The 18,705-nt window shown below is 44.5% G+C and overlaps 1 protein-coding gene across 1 annotated transcript in view; it reads right to left on the bottom strand.

Moving 5' to 3' along the window:
• The window catches only part of LOC147029138 (uncharacterized), an 84,461-nt gene extending 72,018 nt beyond the window's left edge, over nucleotides 1-12,443 (bottom strand). The window contains exon 1 of the mRNA XM_085876280.1: nucleotides 11,323-12,443. The gene's annotated coding sequence lies outside the window, so the exon portion shown is untranslated. The remainder of the gene's footprint in view (nucleotides 1-11,322) is intronic.
• Nucleotides 12,444-18,705: the final 6,262 nt, after the last annotated feature.

The raw sequence follows: 18,705 nt of genomic DNA on the forward strand, positions 1-18,705 counted from the left end.
CCCGTGCACCACTAGACTTTTAGCATTCCATTGGATTATTAACATAAATCACATTGGGTCCTGAGACTGTTTGGCATCAGGACTGGTTTCTCTCTCTTTTTTATTGCCAGTCTTGTTAAATATCTTATTAATATCCTTGGTAGAAATACCATCCCATCCCAGATGTTTACAGGCAGCTGAAGCAATAATGCTAATCTTCTCCGATTTCGTATTTACAACAGCTGTGAAATTTACGACCTCAGTAATAAATCCAATGAACCCCAATTTCGAGATGTTCAAAACCACCATGGCACTTGAATCCTCAGTTTGGCAATCCTGATCTATTGTCTCCGTCTGACAACCCACCGAAACTGTTTGTATCTTAACCGGAGCTGGAGTTTTAGAAATCCTATTCGTTTCTTTGATTGGCAAGACAACTTTGGGGACCTTGAGCACCGCCTCCGCATACGATAACTTCCCAGTGGTTTTCACTTGCTGAATCTGGGCCGCTCTTTGAAATTCTAAACAACCTCTGAAGGCTGCACTTACCCCGACAGGATGTTGCAGTATGACCGAATCTTTGGCATTTGTAACATCTTAAAGGCGGACGGATATACTCCCGAACAGGAAAGGATTGGTAGCCCAGGAACACTTTAGGAGGAAGGACCAGGATGGAGAAGGACAACACCACACATGTGGTATAAACCTTCACACCATCCCTCACCGACGAAAGACGACCAGCATCACCTACTCCCATGTCAGCCAAATTCCTCTTGATAACCTCCATATCAATGTCCAGGTCAATCCCATAAATTACTCCCTGGCATTCCCTTAAAGACCTGGGGATGTGAGCAGATATTCGAATATCCCCGAAAAGAGACACTCTCAGAATCTTTTCCCGCTGGGCCACCGATTTACACTGGATCAGAAGGTCACCAGATCGAAGTTTCCTTGCACAATGAACGTCACCAAATTTTTTTCCAATTACGGGAGCCAATTTTATCGGGTTATTGAAAATTAACGACTTGGACCCTTCCACAGGCGAAATTATCATCGGGAATTTTCCCCCGGCTCCTCTTTATCCTTAACCCCTTCCCGCACCTCCGACTCTTCACCACTTCCCTCACCGGGCCTGCCCCTCCACATGGCCGACACTCGAGAAGTTCTCACACTTCTTGACGAGAGCGCCCCATCATCCTCCCCCGATACCCCCTCCATATACTCTCCTCTCCTGGGGATCCCCAAGAGTGAAAATAAGGACCTTACCGATCAATACCAAAAATACAAGTACTGAGAACCAGAGGAGATACCGAATACCGAAAGTACTTGGAAGCAACCCCACTGCTGAAAACAATTATTACTATCATTATGATTATTATTTTACTTTCTATCGTTTACTTCTATTTCATTAACATATTTTCCGTTTTTGGTTGTAACCTTGAGTTCGGGTCCGTGGAGTTTGGGGAGAATCGGGGCTCTGACTCCGTCAAGAAAGAACAAATTGAGGAGGAAGAAGAAGAAGATTGTGGAAGAAGAAGATTGTGGAAGAAGAAGAAGAAGAAGAAGAAGAAGAAGAGGAAGAGGAAGAGGAGGAGAGGAAGAAGAAGATTGTGAAGTTCCAGGATAACGAAGAAAAACTTCCGGGTGATCTTTTTTTTTTAACCTTGTGCTGTTACTGCAACGCAGCTCGTGGTGGTCTTGGTCTTGGTCGTACCTGAACTGAAGAGGTATGTTCTGAATCTCTCATTTAATTATGAGGAAGATTTGTAAAATGTTAATTTTAAGATAAAATAATTTATTTTCGATGATTATCTGGAATGAAGAAAAGTAGTTTTTCTTTAAATGTTTGTTGTGTTTGTTCATCGAATGAGGTGTTTGATGGAAACTTCCTTCTTCATCCAAAAATACAAACAAAATGATCGTGTGGATCTAAAATGTTACATTCCTGGTTAACATTCCACGAACATTCCATCCTTTGTTAAACTGGCGTCCACGGGCGGGAATTCCCTCGGTATTCGCAACACGTGGTGCTCCGTGTCTGTGTACAACACGCGGTGCTCCGTGTCTGTGTACAACACGCGGTGCTCCGTGTCTGTGTACAACACGTGGTGCTCCGTGTCTGTGTACAACACGCGGTGCTCCGTGTCTGTGTACAACACGCGGTGCTCCGTGTCTGAACAACACGCGGTGCTCCGTGTCTGAACAACACGCGGTGCTCCGTGTCTGTGTACAACACGCGGTGCTCCGTGTCTGTGTACAACACGTGGTGCTCCGTGTCTGTGAACAACACGCGGTGCTCCGTGTCTGTGTACAACACGCGGTGCTCCGTGTCTGTGAACAACACGTGGTGCTCCGTGTCTGTGTACAACACGCGGTGCTCCGTGTCTGTGAACAACACGTGGTGCTCCGTGTCTGTGTACAACACGTGGTGCTCCGTGTCTGTGTACAACACGCGGTGCTCCGTGTCTGTGTACAACACGTGGTGCTCCGTGTCTGTGTACAACACGTGGTGCTCCGTGTCTGTGTACAACACGCGGTGCTCCGTGTCTGTGTACAACACGCGGTGCTCCGTGTCTGTGTACAACACGTGGTGCTCCGTGTCTGTGTACAACACGTGGTGCTCCGTGTCTGTGTACAACACGTGGTGCTTCGTGTCTGTGTACAACACGTGGTGCTCCGTGTCTGTGTACAACACGTGGTGCTCCGTGTCTGTGTACACCACGTGGTGCTCCGTGTCTGTGTACAACACGCGGTGCTCCGTGTCTGTGTACAACACGCGGTGCTCCTTGTCTGTGTACAACACGCGGTGCTCCGTGTCTGTGTACAACACGCGGTGCTCCGTGTCTGTGTACAACACGTGGTGCTCCGTGTCTGTGAACAACACGCGGTGCTCCGTGTCTGTGTACAACACGCGGTGCTCCGTGTCTGTGAACAACACGTGGTGCTCCGTGTCTGTGAACAACACGCGGTGCTCCGTGTCTGTGAACAACACGTGGTGCTCCGTGTCTGTGTACAACACGCGGTGCTCCGTGTCTGTGAACAACACGCGGTCTCCCATATCCCCAGCTGCCAATATTAATTCAGCCTGAGAATTTTTCTCCAGAAATCAAAATATTGTGTCCTGAAACCCTCCCCGTCTCCACCCATACTCGCCAGTCAGACGAAACTGATCCGAAATTGTCTCTTTTGCACCTGAAGGCGGAAGCGTTTCTGGTAACCCTGGACTGATTCTGCAACTGGACGAGAAGGCATCAGCTCACGTGTCCTAAAAACCCTTCTCTGCAGCTTTTGCGCTTCCTCTGCTCTGTTCACCGTTATTTACCATCGCTCATCTTCCATCTCCTTGGAAATCAGCCAACATCACAACATGAAATAAAAAGGGTGCAAATATATTGTATCACAGTTTAAACCCAGTTGATATGAAATGCTTCGTTTTCTCCAACAAACTTGTCTCAGTTCATGAATTGAGATTTAGACCTGGTCACTCCACCTTGGACACGATGCTTCAACTCTCCAAACAACGGATGGAGACCATGAGATCAGGGATTTGTCTCTGGAGATTCTGTCATGGCCAAAAATATTAGCACCCTTGCACATTTTTAACCTCCACCATCGAAGATGGATGGAGGTTCCTGTTTTCACCCCTTTCTGTTTGTTTGTTTGTTTGATTGTTTGTTTGATGAAGAAAAACTCCTCGACGGATTTCGACGAAACTTGGTGGGGGTCGGGGGGGGGTTCGGTCTGGTCCAAGGATCATGCCATCAGATTTTGGACTTGGCCCAAAATCCAATATGGCTGCTACAGTGGCCAATTTGAAAAAAATATTTGAATTTTTTTTTTTTTTTGCATTTCTACATGTTTTAAGTGATTTCCAACCCCCCCCCCCCCCAAAAAAAAAAGTTAGAGAAAAAAAAAATTTGCAAATTTTTTCAACAAAATTTCGATTTCTCTTTTTTGCATCTCAACATGTTATAAGTCATTTCCAACAAAAAAACATGCTAAAATTATAATTGCAGCTGATTTTGGAACTTCAGGTGGATATACCCACGTAAAATCAATTTCTGTCTCAAGGAATCTAGTTATGACGAATGAATTGAGTATGTAAAAGTTAAAAGTAAAAGGGAAAGTTGCAAACTATAACTCTAAGCACTGTTGACATCAAATTGAATGAATAGGATATCAGGTTCACTTGAGTGACCCAGCAGTATTGGCGGCGGAGGTTTTGCACTCCACCGAGTGCTCCCCCTCTCGTTCAAATAATGCAATCAGTTTTGTCTTCCAGAAAATTGTTGAAATAATAAAAAAAATCTTGGTGTCCACACATGAATTTCTTTAGTTTGCAGTGGTGCAAAACAAACAAAAGTAGGGAGTTGGTATCAAAGCCATCCAATGCTCGCCTGTTTATACATTTATCGTTTTTAAAAGACTCGTCTGATAATTAATATTTTTTATAAAGCAATGCAGTGAAGTCTGATCCAAATAATTTTAAAGCAATATATGTATTTCTATATTGTAATCAGTAACAACAGCACAAGTGAGCACAATATACGCCCGAACAAGAAGGTATATACAGAATTGTGCTTCGACATGGAAAACAGCATCCTGGTTGCCATGGCAACCACTTTAGATGACTAACATATGTCGCAACATACCGTCTCCACAGTCTGTACCTATATACCAGACATGAAACGTGAAAGTTGAAAACTTTGGGAGTACGAGTGCGGACAGGAACGGAGGGAAAACAGCATCCTGGTTGCCATGGCAACCACTTTACATGACGAACGTATGTCGAGACACACCGTCTCCACAGTCTGTGCGAACGTACCAATACTGAAACGTGAAAGTTGAAAACTTTGGAAGTTAGAGTGCGGACAGGAACGGATGGACAGACAGACAGACGGACGGACGGACTACACATAATACACCCCGATGTGTGTGTGTGTGTATGTATATATATATATATATATATATATATATATATATATATATATATATATATATATATATATATATATATATATATATATATATATATATATATATATATATATATATATATATATATCGGGCATATAAAAAAAGTGTGGTTGATAAAAACATTAGAAAGGAAAAAATAACTTGCACCAAAAACTTTAACATTTTCACGCTCACGCTCACGCTCACGCCGGGGGTATCGCTATAGCTCTCTGTTCTTCGAACAGGCGAGCTAAAAAAGGATGCAAGGGGTAATGTTGGAGTGTGTTACACAGGAGAAGGATCTGAGGGTGGCAAGAGAAATGGGAGGTAAGTAGGCAGGAAATAGTGTTTTCGGCTGCATTCGGAGGGGGATCATTTATCAATCAAAAGAGGTGGTGTTAACATTGCACAGGAATTTAGTGAGGGGAAATCTCAAATATTGTGTGCAGTTCTGGTCACCACAACTCAAGAAGGACAAAGATGCCACACAGAGGTTTCAGTGCAGCGTGACTGGATTGATTCCAGGCTGAGCTCGACTGAGCCATGAAAGGCTGATGGAAAAAAAGAGCTTTATACACCAGAAAGGAGGCGGTTACAAGGAGATATGATTTGAGATGTTTCAGATGATGAAAGGTTGAGATAAAATAAGTGTATATGAATTATTCAATAGAGTAGACAGTGATAGAACCAAGCTTGAGAGTAAAGAAGAGATGAGTCAAGACTGTAGCATGGCAGGGGACTTTCACTCAGAGTGTAATTAACCTCCGCCATCGAAGATGGACGGAGGTTACTGTTTTCACCCCTATCTGTTTGTTCGTGAACAGTATTACAGAAAAACTCCTGGACGGATTTCGACGAAACTTGGTGGGGGGGGATTATGTATGGTCCAAGGATCATGCCATTAGAGTTTGGACTTGCTCCAAAAAAAATTCGATTTTATCAGAAAAATATTTGATTTTTTTCATTTCTACATGTTTCAAGTGATGTCCAACCCCCACCCCCCAAAAAAAAAAATTGTAGGAGAAAAAAAATAAACAAATTTTGAAAACTTTTTTTTCAAAAAAATTTCTATTTTTTTTTTTTTGACATTTCTTCATGCGCGTCAATCGAGTTTAGTTTATTTAATCATGGTTCAATCGAGTCTGATCCGTTTTGACCTGCAATGAATAGGATATCAGGTTCACTTAAGTGACCCAGCAGTATTGGCGGCGGAGGTTTTGCACTCTACCGAGTGCTCCCCCTCTAGTTTTTTTTCCAGTTTTGGACATATTCATAACGAGTTGGACGTATGCATAACGTATGAGTAATGTACACAGAACGTTTCGATAACATACAGATAACTTATATCAACGAATGCTGAGCATGTTGTCGGCGTTCACAACCTATGCCCAACGATAGTCTAACTTATGCATAGTGCGCGGCAGCGTATCGCCAATGATCACGTGGCGTAGCCTATTAAAAGGCTGTGGCTCAATGATTCAAATCATAACCGCACTAGACATTGAAGTGTCAAGCCGCTGTCACACCTTGACGTTTTAGCCAGCGTATGAAAAATTTTCCGAATACGCTGGCACACGTCGAATACGTTATGGGTAAGTTTTGTATACGTTAAGAGCACGCTGAAGCACGCTGGAATACATCGTAGTACGCTGAGTACGTCGACAAATTTTCAGCGTGTTGAAAATTTTTCGAAGTATGCCAGCGTATGACGCACACGTTTCGCATATGCTGGCCATAAGTTGTCGGCACGTTACGCGATCGTTGACACACGTTACTTGTAAGTTACTCATAAGTCGAAACATGTCAAGGTAAGGTTTAGCTACCCGAAACTTATTTCTAACTAATGAGTAAAGTGCTTTGAACCGATGTGTATCGTATAGTCCGGGAGCCAACCTGTGTACGAGGCTGTTTTAGGTTGGACCTTACAGCCTCCACTATAAAATTTTACACCCCCAGGATGTTTAGATATATGTTTGCAGTTCATGAAAACCAATGTTGGCAATTCATAAGCTCTTGCGAAAAATTTTTGCGGACGTTTTTGTTTGAGGAAGATTTGAAAAATTTGATAAAACAGCAATTGTCAATAAAATTTCTAAAAAAATTAAAAAAATCACATTCATTAAAAATAAATGTGAACTAAATGTAAGAATTCAATCAGTGCATTGTAAAATGACAAAAAAAAAAAATTGCCTTTGTGGAAGTAAACCTCGTAAAAGTACATAATTTTGTGAAAAATGCCTTAAAAATAAAGTTTTTTGAAGATGGCCTTTAGAACTTTTCTTATCATAGGCAGATGCTGCATTAGAATACTAATTTCTCTTAATGTGATATGAACATGGTATCCTTGGCTAATTAAAACAGCAAATTTGAGTGAGTTCTATCAATTTTTAAAGAGAAAATTAACATTTTTGTCAACCAAAGTTACCCCTACCCCCAAAATCCTCTTACTCTATTGAACACAGTTCGGTTAAGGTTTGCTGGATCCAGGTTGGGTACTTCACAGTTCACTCTTCCAAAGGAAAATTCAATGGTGTTTGGAGTGACATGGCCCTGGAGCAGACATACAACAATGAAGGGAAGACATCTCTGTTCAAACGCATATCTCAGGCACCAGCTGCTCGAGATAAATATGTGAAGACAGCACCATTTCTCACAGCTGTATCAGAGAACATAAAGTCTATGGCTAATCTAGGCCAACAGGAATCTACTCATCATGGAGAAACACATAAGCAGGCAACAGAAGAACATATGCATGTTGAGGAGATCAAGAAAGTGATATGCCAGCAGATGATAAACCCATTCCAGTGTAACAACCAAGTGGATCTGCTCAATAGAGCAACTGGTGAGAAGGCTGCTTCAAAAGACTTGGTCCATGCTCAAGCTAAGGGCATGGAAGCCATTATGAAAGCAGAAGAGGTGGTCTCTATTAAGATTGAACCACTGAAGCTGGTAACTTTCTCCTCACAGAAGAAATCAAAACCATCAAGGAAACAGTTTAATCAGGATCTATCAAGATGAGACTGCAACTACACGTGTGCTGTGTTTCTATCGAGATGCCGACCCAGTCACAAGACGGATTGCCTTTTCCCATGAGTGGACAGACTATCCATCATCCCTGTTTGAGGTTGATCCACGCTTGGCACAGGGGTTTGTAATGCGCAAAGGCAACAAGTCTGATTTCGTGGCAGTGCTAATTGCTGAAGCTGAGCAGGATGTTGTTTTACAGCTGCCATCATTACCACAGAGTGACCTATACACAGTTTATCTGGTAGACACAATGGCATTTGTAAATAAATACCAAAAAATGGGTGCAAAAACATTTGGTGAACTTCCCCAGCTGTATCTTCGCAAGCTCCTGCAGTTGAAACCTGAAATGTGCAACTGTGTCAACATCATTGGTGATCAGTATGATTTTGATAGCCATACTTTGAAGGGTGATGAGCAGCAGAGGAGAAACCAGACAGACCAGGCAAGACAATTCTCACCATCCAAGAGTCTAGAAATTCCGGACTGGAATTTACTCATGAAGAATCCAAGAAATAAAGGAAATCTTCAGAACTTCATTGGCACTTCCCTTTGTGAGAGTCCTGAAGCTATTCCGGATGGAGTGACCATCATTCTTGGTGGTATGATGGAAAACAAAGGTCACACTCTTTCCATCACATCAGCATCAAGTTCAGTTCTGGACTGACCTTGTGAAGAACATGAAGAGGCAGACACAAGGATTATAGCTCATCTTGCGTATTGTGTGGAATATCTTGATCACCATCGAGCTGTTGTGCATGCAACAGATACAGACATAATTATGCTGTGTATATATCACTTCTGCTGCTTGAACACATTGCAAGAACTCTGGATACAACGGCAGAATCAATACTTACCTATTCATGAGCTGGTAGAAGTGTTGAGCAAGAAGTACCAGAAAATCCTCTTGATGTCGCAGCTACACTTCTGTGCACATATGTGTTGTGTGGATGTGACACAGTGAGCTACCCATTCAGAAGGGGAAAAGAAGAGCGGCACAGGTTTCTCTGGGACTGATAGGAAACCTTCCCCACCTTGTTGATTTTGGGAGAGATAGTGAAATGGCAGCAACAGAATGTGTCATTGTTGAGACCAGAGTATACTGGACTGCTCTGCATGGCCAAAAAGGGTTCAGCTGTTTGGATACACTCAGGCAGCATATGTTTGTCTCTTCAAAATTAGACCTTAGGTCACTGCCAGCAACAGAAGATGCGTTTTACTTCCTTGTTTTAAGAGCATTGTATCAATTGCTTCTGTATAGACGTGCACATCTCAGTGACCGAGCACTTCCCCCAGCCACAACATTTGGCAGAACCCTTATCAATGGAAAACTGGTCCCAATTCTTATGTCTAAGCCAGCCAAGCCAAACATAGACAAAACTGTGTCTTGCATGTGCAAATTATCCAAATGTCTGAAACGATGTTCATGCAAAAAGGCTGCTGAGCCTTGCTGAGTGACATGCATATGCCTTGGTCAGAGAGGTTCATGTGGTGGAGTTGTTTCAGAGAGTGACTCTTCCTCTGAAGAGGATGTTTAATGTCACAATATTGTGTTAATCCATTTCTAATTTTATCTTCCTTAAATCCATGGCATGTAAAAGTATGTTCTTGTTCCTGACCCCATTGATAGTCAAGCATTTCTGAGTTACATAAATCTTTTGTTGTTTGACATATAACCTTGTCAATTGTAGGTAGGTTAAATCTACACCAATTTTGATATAGGAAATGAACTCCTCTTGAATATGAGGGGTCATTTGTGTATATAGGTTTAGTGGTTATGATTTTAGGACAATATGAATTACCCCTTCCCCCCATCCTACATCTTTGCTTTTGCCAACATTTTGTTATCAGAGGGGGCTCGCAAAAGTGCTGACTGTGTTGTTGCGCAAGAGTTTCACCATTGCCAACATTGGTTTTCATATACTCAAAGGGTGTCTCTTTATGAAAATAAACACAAAAATTTTACAGCAGACCGGGCAATTTTTTTTAAATTTTGATCGGTTGGCTCCCGGACTAGTATCTCCAACGCATATTGGCGTATTTGATGTCTTCAAGATGACCACAGAACTTACTGAACGTGTTAGTAACTTACAGCTACTGTGTAATGGCGTATTGGCAGTGTTTAGGGGAATTGGTATATAAAAATGGGGTTCACACAGGAGGAACCCGTCAGTGTTCCAGACTCCATGGTTTTTTTTTTCTTTTTTCTTCCGCATGACGGTGATGTTTCTAGTGCTGTTTTGACTGAATTTATTGAGCGGCAGCCTATTAATTATATTATATTATAACCACACGAGAAATCGAAGTGTCAACATCACCGTCATGCAGAAGAAAAGAGAGAAAAAAAAAAAAACCATGGAGTCTGGAACACCGACGCTAAACATTACCTCGACGTGTTTCGACTTATGAGTAACTTACAAGTAACGTGTGTCGACGTGTGTCAACAACTGCGTAACGTGCCTCCAACTTATGGCCAGCGTATGCGGAACGTGTTAGTCATACGCTGGGATACGTCGAAAAATTTCAAGCATGTTAAAATTTGTCGACGAGCTTGGCGTACTACGACGTATGCCAGCGTGCTGTTAACGTATACAAAACTTACACATAACAAATTCGACGTGTGCCAGTGTTTTAGACAAATTTTTCATACATCGGCATACGCTGGCTAAATCGTCAAAGTGTGACAGCCCCTGAAGGAGAGCTTGATGAATCGAACGCACAAGTGATCGAGATGCTCACAAAGGGCTTCAATGTCCCTTGTTCAGGCTCTTCTACATCCTCGCGTGTTGCCCACAGACACGGAGCACCGCGTGTTGCCCACAGACACGGAGCACCGCGTGTTGCCCACAGACACGGAGCACCGCGTGTTGCCCACAGACACGGAGCACCGCGTGTTGCCCACAGACACGGAGCACCGCGTGTTGTCCACAGACACGGAGCACCGCGTGTTGTCCACAGACACGGAGCACCGCGTGTTGTCCACAGACACGGAGCAACGCGTGTTGTCCACAGACACGGAGCAACGCGTGTTGCCCACAGACAAAAAAATGGGAAAAGACACGTTTCTTCATCACGAACTGGAGGAGGGAATTCCTGCCCGTAGACGCCAATTCAACAAAGGATGGAATGTTCGTGGAATGTTAACCAGGAATGTAACATTTTAGATCCACACGATCATTTTGTTTGTATTTTTGGGATGAGGAAGGAAGTTTCCATCAAACACCTCATTCAATCAACAAATATTTAATAAAAATAACGTTAACTTTTCTTCATTCCAGATAATCATCGAAAATAAATTATTTTATCTTTAAATTAACGTTTTCCAAATCTTCCTCATAATTAAATAAGAGATTCCGAACATACCTCTTCAGTTCAGAAACGACCACCACGACCACGACCACCACGAGCTGCGTACAGCACAAGGTTCAAAAGATCACCCGGAAGTTTTTCTTCGTTATCCTGTGACTCCACATTCTGCTTCCTCTTCTTCTTCCTTCAGGATTTGTTGTTTCTTGACGGAGTCAGAGTCCCGATTCTCCCCAAACTCCACGGACCCGAAGTCAAGGTCACAACCAAAAACGGAAAATATATTAATAAAATGGAAGTAAAGGTTAGAAAGTAAAATAATAATAATAATAACTTTACACTGCCCCCCCACCACATTCCCGTTTTGAATTTTCAGACAGATTTAAAGAATCGAGGGAACATCCGGCTCGGTGACCAAAGTGTATCCGGTCCGGTTCTTCAGAGAACTAGTACGTGCCCTTAAAAAAAAAAAAAAGGAATAAATTTATATTCCATCGCGAGCAACAAACAACCACACAGGCCGTTTCTTCGCTCTCGCGTGCCCGTTCGTGCGTGGCGCGGAAGTTCGCATATCACAGTTACGATGATTCGCAATTTAGGTTTTAATGGCCAATTATTCAATTAGCGCCAACGTATTTTGCCTTTTCTCAATGTCATCGCAAGGAAAAACAAAAAGAGAAGAGAAAAAAATTACTTCCTGGTTCGGAGCACACCAGCACTCTGATGTGACCGAAATTTATGCACCGTCTCGTATCAAAATGATCATAACTTGCGGCATTGTGTTTATCTATAAATGCGCATAAGAAATCGAGAAATTATTAGAATACACGAAGTCATCATTATCCAGAAGTCCGTACGTTGTAACCCGTAATGGGGAATGCAGCTGAGCTTCCCTTTCCCATCGGCCACGCCCACGCAACAACGTGTCTTGTCATTGGTTGGTAAATAAATGGCCATAACTTGGGAAGCACTTGTCCGATTAATATCAAACCTTGAAAAGGCACATCCTCAGGTCCCCAGCAATATACCTGGCAAGTTTTAATTAGATCGGACCAGCGGTTGTCGAGAAACGGCGGTCACACACACACACACACACACACACACACACACACACACACACACACACACACACACACACACACACACACACACACACACACACACACACACACACACACACACACTGCTGGAATTTTCGGTGGATACATTGAAGGATGTAACCGTTAATGTAAAACCGATTGGGGCTTTTAAACCAGGTTTGTTAAATAACCAATGGGTTATATCCAGTGTGGATGTAAGATCGCTGGTGAATCTAGTAAACTCCAGGATGTAAGTTCCTCATTTGGAGTTAATCGTTGGATGATTTACATAAACCACCAGGGGAATCCTGTGAGGGGGGGAGGAGGTGAGGGGAGGGGAGGGGAGGGGAGGGGAGGGGAGGGGAGGGGAGGGGGAGGGGAGGGGAGGGGAGGGGAGGAGGGGAGGGGAGGGGAGGGGAGGGGAGGAGGGGGAGGGGAGGGGAGGGGAGGGGAGGGGAGGGGAGGGGAGGGGGAGGGAGGGGAGGGGAGGGGAGGAGGTGAGGGGAGGGGAGGGGAGGGGAGGGGAGGAGGTGAGGGGAGGGGAGGGGAGGAGGTGAGGGGAGGGGAGGGGGAGGAGGTGAGGGGAGGGGAGGGGAGGAGGTGAGGGGAGGGGAGGGGAGGAGGTGAGGGGAGGGGAGGGAGGAGGGGAGGGGAGGGGGAGGAGGGGAGGGGAGGGGGAGGAGGTGAGGGGAGGAGGAGGAGGAGGTGAGGGGAGGAGGGAGGAGGTGAGGGGAGGGGAGGGGGAGGAGGTGAGGGGAGGGGAGGGGGAGGAGGTGAGGGGAGGGGAGGGGGAGGAGGTGAGGGGAGGTGAGGGGAGGGGAGGGGAGGAGGTGAGGGGAGGGGAGGGGGAGGAGGTGAGGGGAGGGGAGGGGAGGAGGTGAGGGGAGGGGAGGGGAGGGGAGGAGGTGAGGGGAGGGAGGGGGAGGAGGGGAGGAGGGGAGGGGAGGAGGGGAGGGGAGGAGGGGAGGGGAGAGGGGAGGGGAGGAGGTGAGGGGAGGGGAGGGGGAGGAGGTGAGGGGGAGGAGGGGAGGGGAGGAGGGGAGGGGAGGAGGGGAGGGGAGAGAGGAGGGGAGGGGAGAGAGGAGGGAGGGGGAAGGGAGATGGGGGAGGGGAAGGGAGGGGAAGGGAGGGGAGCAGAGGAGGGAGGGGGGAAGGGGGTGATGGGGATGGGGTGGTCGGGGAGTGGGGGGAGTGGAATATATTCCCGTCCAGTGAAGGCTTCATAACCCAAGAAAACTTTTGGGGGAAGGACTAGGATGTCACAAGAAAACCACCGAGGTGTTCTTGACTTTGACCCCATCCCTGACTGTGGTGAGACGGAGGACGTCAACAACTCCTTCCTCCATTAAATGACTCGTGCTACCATCGGTTTAAATGGAGGGATCAATCCCGGAAATGACTCCTCGACTCTCCCCTCGACTCCTCGGAATATGACACAAAACTCGGAGCCCATCAAAATACTGGGTTTTCATGACCTTCTCCCATTGTTCGACTGATTTACACTTCATGAAGAGATCTCCAGATCTGAACTTTCTGGCATGAAACGCATCTCGTAATTCTTTGTGAATCAATGTCGCCATCTTTATCGGGTTGTCAGGACTCAGGGTTGTGACGCCATCAAAAACCAAAACTCTTCCAAAAAGTTTGTGATGGTATTCTTCAGGGGCAGAGGGGCCCTGAACCACTTTGGGAGTTCCAACTCTTCAGAACTCTTCCTCCGTGGTCTGTCCCTCTTCCTCATTCGATGAACCCTCCATGATGAACCCTCGTCATCGTCAGGAGTCGTGTCAATTATCCTTAATCACCACCTCCCAGCACCCCGGAGGGTTGCAATGGCCAATTAAATGAAGACTCGATCATAATAAAACCTTAATAGGATACAGAACACCAGAAAAAAGCCGAGACACTCTCAACGCTCAAAACCGTCCTGTAATGACGTCCTACCGAACTCCCCCGGGCGGGACACCGTCTTCTTACTTCCTTTCTTTTAATTTTAATGCATCTTATTTAAAAGAAGATATAATCGGTTTATTTTAACTTCAAAACAAACTAAAAGATTACAACATTGAAGATATAATACAACTCGTTTGTGAAACACAGAGATATAAAAAGAAATCAAAGCCAATAACTTGTATTCTTCGTGATAATACGGATGATATACCTTCTCCCCAAGATTTGGATAAATCAAAAAAGAACCTCGTTATCTTTGATGATTGTGTTAATGAGAGAAACCAAACGATAATGGAAAACAACTACACAAGAGGGAGACATTCTTATTAACCTCCGCCATCGAAGATCGGAGGTTACTGTTTTCACCCCTTTCTGTTTGTTTGTTTGTGAACAGTTTTACGGAAAAAAACTCAACGGATTTCGACGAAACTTGGTGGGGGGATTAGGTATGGTCCAAGGATCATGGCATTAGATTTTGGACGTGGTCCAAAATCCAATATGGCCGCTATGGCGGCCATTTTGAAAAAAGATTTGAATTTTTTTTTTTTGGTGTTGGCGCAGTGGTTGGGGTGGGACCCAAAAGGTCCTGAGTTCAAGCCCCGTTGGGACACTGAATTAATATATGTATGTATGTATGTATATATATATATATATATATATATATATATATATATATATATATATATATATATATACATATATACATATACATATATCTGCCAAGTCGAAAACACCAGGGGGTTGACTCAGCCTGCCATCCTTCTGAGGTCGGCGAAATGAGTACCAGTTGTACTGGGCCCGGTGTATGCCCCGGTTAGAATAGGTGTACCATATCCCTGTGTCGTAAGAGGCGACCAGGGTTGCGTCAGGAAGGGCATCCGGCGTAAAAACCTATGTCAAATCATTATACGGACAACAAAACGAATTTCCATTCCGGATCGGTCGAGGCCCGGGTTACCAACGACCGCCACCGGTACCGGTGGTCAACAGGGTACCAGTGGAAATTGTGCTACTGCTGGGCGAAGCAGGAGAAGGAGACGGGGAAGGCGAGTCCGGAGGCAGTGGGAGAGGGGGAAGGGTAGAAGTGTGGAGGTGAGAGTTGGAACTCTGAATGTTGGGACGATGACTGGCAAAGGGCGAGAGTTGGCTGATATGATGGAGAGAAGAAAGGTGGACATACTGTGTGTACAAGAGACCAAGTGGATGCGGAGTAAGGCTAGGAGCATTGGAGGTGATTTCAAACTGTTCTACCATGGTGTGGATGGGAGGAGAAATGATGTCAGGGTAATCCTGAAGGAAGACCATGTCAAGAGGGTATTGGAGGTGAGGAGAGTGTCTGACCGAGTGATGAGTGTGAAGTTGGAAATTGAAGGGGGTGATGATGAATGTCATCAGTGCATATGCCCCACATATGGGGTGTGAGATGGAGTACAGAGAAGATTTCTGGAGTGAGTTAGATGAAGTGGCGGAGAGTGTATCCAAGGATGAAAGAGTGGTGATTGGAGCAGATTTCAATGGGCATGTTGGGGAAGGGAATAAAGAGGATGAGGAGGTGATGGGAAGGTACGGTCTCAACAAGAGAAATGTGGAAGGGCAAATGGTGGTAGAGTTTGCAAAAACAATGGAAATGGCAGTGGTAAATACGTATTTGAAGAAGAAGGAGGAACACAGGGTGACATACAAGAGTGGAGGAAAGTGCATAAAGGTGGATTACATCTTAAGCAGGAGATGCAACCTGAAAGAGATTCGTGACTGTAAGGTGGTGGCAGGGGAGAGTGCAGCTCGACAGCATCGATTGGTGTTCTGTAGGATGACTTTAGAGGTGAGGTTGAGGAAGAGAGTGAGGGCTGAACCAAGGACCAGATGGTGGAAGCTGAAGGAGGAAGACTGTTGGGTGAAATTTAGGGAGGAGGTGAGACAGGCGTTGGATGGTGGTAAAGATGGGTGGGATGATTTGGCAACGACAGCAGAAGTTGTGAGGGAGATAGCTAGGAAGGTACTTGGTGTGACATCTGGACAGAGGAAGGAAGATAAGGAGACTTGGTGGTGGAATGAGGAAGTACAGGAAAGTATAAGGAAGAAGGGGTTGGCGAAAAAGAAGTGGGATAGTCAGAGAGATGAAGAAAGTAGGCAGGAGTACAAGGAGTGGCGGCGAAAGGCAAAAAGAGAGGTGGCAAAGGCCAAGGAAAAGGCATATGACGAGCTGTATGAGAAGTTGGATACAAAAGAAGGGGAAAAGGATTTATACCGATTGGCAAGACAGAGAGACCGAGCTGGGAAGGATGTGCTGCAGGTTAGGGTGATAAAGGACACAAAAGGGAATGTGCTGACGAGCGAGGAGAGTGTGTTGAGAAGGTGGATGGAGTACTTTGAGGAGCTGATGAATGAAGAAAATGAGAGAGAGAGAGAAGGTTGGAAGAGGTGGAGATAGTGAATCTGGATGTGGGGTCGATCAGTAAGGATGAAGTGAGGACTGCTATGAAGAAGATGAAAAGTGGAAAGGCGGTTGGCCCAGATGGTATACCAGTGGAGGCATGGAAGTGCTTAGGAGAGATGGCAGTGGGGTTGTTGACCAGATTGTTTAATAAAGTCTTGGAAAGTGAGAGGATTCCAGAGGAGTGGAGATTCAGTGTACTGGTTCCGATTTTCAAGAACAAGGGTGATGTGCAGAGCTGTGGAAATTACAGAGGGATAAAGTTGTTAAAGGCCCGGTCACACCTTGACGTTTTGGCCAACGTAAGCCGATTTTTAAAAAAAAAATTCCAAAATGCTGGCAAAGGTTGAATACGTTATGGGTAACTTTTGATAACATTGAGATCACGCTGAAAAACACTGCCATACGTCGTTGTACGTTGGCTTTAAACGTTGTACTTTTTGGTTGTTCTCAAATTTTTTCATGCTTGAAATTTCACGACGTATGCTGGCGTATGACTCACGTTCCGCTACGCTGGCCACAAGTTGTATGCACGGTCTGCGATCGTTGACAGACGTCAACACATGCTACTTGTAAGTTAATCATAAGTTGAGACACGCCGAGGTAATGTTTAGCGTACCCGAAACTTATTTCTAACCTATGATTAACGTGTTGTTGGCACGTTACGCGATCGTTGCCACACATCGACAGACATTACTTTTAAGTTACTCATAGACTGAAAGACGTCGGTATAATGGATCATCCTTGCGTCAGCGTCCACGGCTACGGCCAGGACACTTATTTGCAGCATTCTTCAAACTTTTCTTCGGCATGACGAGGATGTTCACACTTCGATCTCTAGCTTGGCTATGATTCCAATTGTCCATCGGTAGCGTCTATTTAAAATAGTCGAGTTTGAGCGTTTTAACACGTTCAGAAGAAACGCTTCAAATTTCAAAACCCCAGCGTCAAAAAACAAAGGCGAGTGACAGCAATTTAAATCGTTCATTGTAAACAATGAAAATAGTTGAGTGGTACCGTTTAAAAGTCGTTGAGTGTAAAAAAAAATCGAATTGTTGAGCGCAAGCGCCTACTTTCAATAGTGGAGTTTGAGCGATTTAGCACGTTCAATAGAAACGATTAAAATTTCCGAGCGCCAGCGTCAAAAAACAAAGGCGAGTGACAGCAATTTAAATCGTTCATTGCAAACAATGAAAATAGCTGAGTGGTACCGTTTAAAAGTTGTTGAGTGTAAAAAAAATCCAATTATTGAGCGCAAGCGTCTACTTTCAATAGTGGAGATGCAGCCATTTAAATCGTTGAGTGGCAGCCTCTGAATAGCAAACCCTACTTCACCGGCAAAGATAAACTGCCGCACGATATGGATAAGTTAGGCTATCGTTGGGCATAGTTTGTGAACGCCGGCTTCACGATAATTATTCGTTGGTATATCGTATCTATAAGTAATCAAAGCGCTCTATGCACATTATGAGTTCATTGTGCATTTGTCCAACCCGTTATGAATAGACCGAAATCGTAAAAACAAGCTATAGCTCATTGTTGAAAAAGCCCCATAAAAATTAGCCGCGAAGAACTTCGAACAATGGTGAAAAGATGTCTCCTACCCATGGACACACGGACGCAAGGACGATCCATCATAATCCACACCCTCCCCCTCACCTACGACTGCCAACATGAACAAACTACTACTAATACTAATACTAATACCAATACTGATACTGATACTGTTACTGCTGACATGGACATCGACTCAAAAAGGACTCGAAAGCACTGTTGGGTTCCCCTTTTATGAGCAGCATTTTTATATACCAATTCCCAAAACCGCTGGGAACACGTCTTTATATGGCAGTTGTAAGCTAGAAACACGTTCATTTATTTTTTTTGTCGACCGGAAGACGTCATTGGAATACGTCTACATACGTCGATGTGTGTTGGGACTACGTAAAGAATTGGTTCAAAGCACGTCAAACATAAGTT

This window comes from Eptatretus burgeri, chromosome 4 (assembly GCF_056783735.1).
Source record: "Eptatretus burgeri isolate ZD-2024b chromosome 4, Ebu_testis_v1, whole genome shotgun sequence".
In the NCBI taxonomy this organism is placed as follows: domain Eukaryota; kingdom Metazoa; phylum Chordata; class Myxini; order Myxiniformes; family Myxinidae; genus Eptatretus; species Eptatretus burgeri.